We start from the raw sequence: 4,798 nt of genomic DNA, 5'->3' as shown, positions 1-4,798 counted from the left end.
ACTAAATCCTCAACTGGCCCTCAACTCCCATCTGGAATTTCACACATGGGACTCTCTGTTTTGAAGATCTCCAAATACACTCCACTGAAAATAAACCTTGCTGGGACTACAAGTACCTACTTGCCCTCATTTGCACTCTCTTTATGGCCAGAAAGTTTCCCACTCAAACTAAAAAGGCCTCTAAATAATAGTGGCAGAGGTCCAGCCTTGGATACATCACTCCGGGATCAAGCGGGCCCATCCCAATAACTGCTGCAAGACCTACCCTGATGAATCAAAACACTGAACATCCACCCTGAAGACACAATGCGCTCAAGGCCCTGCCTTCATCATTCTGGAGGCTGAGCAGTCAACACATGGCTGAAGCTAGACAGACACTGTACAAAGGAAAACACCCACTGATCCCACGTACTATTATTCTGCTTGATTTCCAGTCCCTTTTCTCTTGGTGATTTTGGTGTTTGCCACTGGACTCTAGGCTGTGACCCCAGAGGACTGGACGTGCCCCAAAAGGTTGACCTCATTCTCCTGTACCTCAGTGTGGTTACTGGATTGCCCACCCTCAGAAGTCTGTGATGAGTCCTCTATGGATAATATATCTAAACCCCCTGGGAATGTATGGAAAGAAGGGTTCTGGGAGTTTCAGGTTCACCTAGGACCCACCCCAAATCTCCCCAGTAGTACCAGGTGGGACTCCCAAATACCTAGTGTGTGCTTACCCTTTACTACCTGTCCCATGAGCTTACCCATATGGATGTTGGGTTGTCACATTGTTCGCAGATAAAATGTATCCTGGGGAGGCCCAGAACAGAGCTCCCTGTTGGATATTTTGGGCTTTTGTTTCCACAGTTCCTCCAGAACTGTGTGCATTAAAGAAGCACTGGTAATATGAATATTTCAGGCTTCCATATTAAAGCCCAGGGTACAGTTGAATGCTACTGAAGATCTCAATGTCAGGGATAGGAATGTGTCTCCACACTGCTGCGTTATCTTTCATTTGCTTTTCTTATTCCATTTCTGACATAATTTTGTTATAAAACCATCAAGGTAGGACTTGCCTAGTGCTAAATCAAAGTTAGCAACCTGAATGTGTGCACATAAAAGCATAACCCTAAAGGTCCAAATACTGCACTTGCTATATCAATGAAATTCAGTAGAGTAAAACCAGAGAGTCTTTAAACTCAGGAAAACACTTGTGTCTGACACGATGCTGTGGCTTGTGTACAGTGTGTGCCCCAAATCTTGTGTGTCGGGATCCCAAGTGTAAGGGTAACAAGAGATACTGGAACTATGCATGTGGGGCTTCTAAGAGCTAAATAATTTTAAATCCTCAGGAAAGGTCAATAACAAGAATGAATTGATTCCTCACAGAGAGGCTTCTTCAGGAGACCAAGCAGAGGTCTTCACCTCTCTTTTCTCTTCTCTTGCCCTCCGCTCCTCCCATCTGGAGCTCAGCAGCACCAGGGCCCTTGCCGTGCTCCTGCACCTCCAGAACTGTGTGCTAAACAAGTGCATTTGATAAACAAAGTAAAGGAAGTTCTCCCCACAGGAACAGTGATGCTGAGCATGAAGAGACCAGGACACACCAGAGCCAAGCTTCCGGAAGAAACTTGGATCAAAGTTTCCTACCTACACATTCTCTTCGCATGGACACACAGGAAAGGCACACCAAGGACAGGGCACATTCGTGCTTACAGGAGACCTCATTCTCCATCTGTGAGCTTGGGAGAGCTGTGAGGTTACACCTGCTTCTGAGCAGAGACCTGGCCAGTGCAGTTCATGGGTTTAGTTGAACAAGAAGAATATTGCCTTGATTGAAGCAGGATGGGAATAGGAAGGAGTTTGAATCATACATTTGTATGATTTCTGGTATTCTTTCTCACATAGCAACAGAAAACACCTTATAGTACTTTAAAAGAATAGTTGAAATTTGAGGAGTGCACACCTGTGAATTTTTCATGCTCTGATTGGAATGGTTCTGACCTTCGGTATGGGTCGCACACGATTTTGTAACACCTTGCATTCGCTGTGTGGAATGTGGCAATCTTCAGAGTGATGCTGCTGTCCCAGTCACAGCACACTGTGCAAGGCCAAAGTTTTAGGCATTTGCTATAGCACAAGTGTATTTAATTTCATAACCAGTGTGAGCTTGGAAATTCATTGAATCTCAGCTGTTGTAAGAAATACATTAGAATGTTTCATTTGTATTTCACACATAAACTACTTAAAACTCTTTTGGAAATTTAATTAGTTTCTATGGTGTTACCAAAGAATCCTGGCCAATTGTAGGTTGGAGGAAATGGGGCTCCTGGGAGGCTGGGATCACCAGGTCCCCAGAGCTCAACAGAAGTGTGACCTGCACACGTCCCTGGTGAAAACTCAGCAGGCCACAGCTATATCACAAGCAGGGCTGAGCCATGGTCCACAGCGGAGGCTCACAGAGAAGTGAGTTTGCATTTCACTCAGTGAAGAAAAGAGCAGAAGCAAAGATCTCATCAAGGCTCTTGATACTGTACTAAAGCACCATTCTTGTCACTGAAGTTAGACACATTGCTTCACCACTCAGGTAATTTTTTTACATGCTCTTTTTATGTATTTATGTCCACATTAGTAATGCTTAAATCACATGCAAGTACTTGTGACAGACTACAAAGATCTTAAGCAAACATGACTATTTCAGGCCTGTGTGGTGTGTGTGTGCTTGTAAGATTCATAGGCTTTCAGATTCTAGTGCTCATTTTAGGCACTTAGTTCTCCAAATTCTCTCCAATGATCTATGTTTCCTAGATGGCCCAGGTTAAATGGAAAAATCATACTGATTGGAAATTACCTTGAAATGAAAATGGTAGCTAAAAAGTCTATAAACAAAGGTAATTTATGAGGGCATTTCATTCAAATCAAATGATATAAGCAAAAATAGTACCTAAATTTGTAAAAAAAAATTGAGATGACTAGTAAGGTCATTATTATAGGTAATTTTGGATAATAGATCAATTCTATACATTTTTAAAATAATAATACTGTTTTACTTATATTATTATATCTCTTCCATTTAATGATATACAAGGAATTAGCAGCTACATTTACCCTACTGTCCATTCTAATATTGTGAGTGAAATAATTTCAAAACACACCAACAAAAAGAAGGAGAGGAAACCACTGGATTCCCCTTCTGTGCAGGACCATGAGGCAGGGTGAGGACTAGAAGCTAGAGATAAATCAGCACAGGGAAACAGGAGGATTTGTTTGCACCCAGGAGGAAGGACATGTAATCAGAAGATGTGGAGATGGGAACCAGGCTTCTAATAACACCCACCTGTGATTTTGATAGAGGAAATTGAAAATAGCCACAAATGTGGATTGTACCAATAACATGTACCGCATCAGTACTATCGACATTATCAGTTGTTATTGGTTTAGAGAGTAACATTCTCTGCCAAAAAGATTTTCTCTTCGTTAGAGAAATACAGCTAAAAAAAGAAACCACATCTAATTAAAAAGGTTACAGACAAAAAAGTCATGTAAAATGTTTTTGCAATATACTGAAAAGCCATATGAATGGACAATAATAAACAAATCATTATTCTTATGCAACAAAAAATACTACATGTCTTCGCAATAGCAAAGCAACTACTATAAAATATTAAGCAATGTAGGTGTTAATATTTTTAATATTAAAATTCCTCAGTGCTGTTTTCTATCAATGAAAATAAAATAATACCAAAATTAGATCTTCCTGTGCAAGTAACTGTAGTAGTGGACAGATAAACTGCAAACAAATTATTTGTGATTTGAAGGCTTCAACATAAGCACAGGTAAATAAACTGAATTTAGAAGAATGATGTTAGAATAAGAGGATTTTTGCAAAGATATGAGAGCAAATAGAGGCCAGATCTGGAGAGAATGCTGGCACCTCATTAAATATTAGAATCCATGCCTAGCAGAATGGTGCATTTAGAAGGAGAACTTCTAGCTGACTTTGTTTTGTTTTGTTTTGTTTTAAGATAAAATGGGCGGACAGGGAAGTACAAGATGGGAACAGGCTATACACTGGCAACAGGAGAACAGAAATTATACGTGCTTACTGAAATCACCCTGCATAGATGACAGCGCGAAAGGGGACAGACAGGGCTCACACACACCTCTGGAAGAGCTCCTGAAGTGCGAGAAGGGTGCAGAGTGACTGGCGTGGCGTCCCTTAGAGCAAAGTCATTGTGGAGGGAAGCTCAGGCTCAGGCACTAGATCTCCTCGGAAGGAAACTGATGGGACTCTAGCCGTCAGCCACAGACGGCGACGGATCACAGCAATCTGCAGCCAAGGACACAAACCATGAGGAGCAGATATGTGAGTCTCCCTGCCGGGGTTGTTCCAGAAGATCTAACAGAGAGGGTCATGCGTAGACACGCAAAACCGGAGCAAATGGTGTCCTGGTAGAATCGGACAAGTCACTGTAAATGTAATGAGAAATAAAAGACTGCTGGGACTTGCTTTCCTTTTAGTTATGATATTGATTAATTGTCTCCTTCTATGAATGTACAAATTAGAAGGATATCCCTAATTTAGGGAAAGAAAACTGAAATAGAAATACATATGTTCACTAGATTTCAAGATAATTTATTGTATCCATTTATTCTGTTTGAGTTTCTGATTAGAATTCACACTGCAGTTCTAATGGGAGCTCCATGTTCTGCTTGTAGCACCCTCTGCTCAGTTTAATCTCTGACTCTGTAGAGACCACGGCGGGTTGGCTGACATGGACAACCTCACCGTCTTCACAGAATTCCTCCTCATGGATGT

This window comes from Chinchilla lanigera, unplaced genomic scaffold (assembly GCF_000276665.1).
Source record: "Chinchilla lanigera isolate Chin_1 unplaced genomic scaffold, ChiLan1.0 scaffold00180, whole genome shotgun sequence".
Lineage (NCBI taxonomy): Eukaryota > Metazoa > Chordata > Mammalia > Rodentia > Chinchillidae > Chinchilla > Chinchilla lanigera.
Note: the sequence above shows the minus strand (reverse complement) of the source record.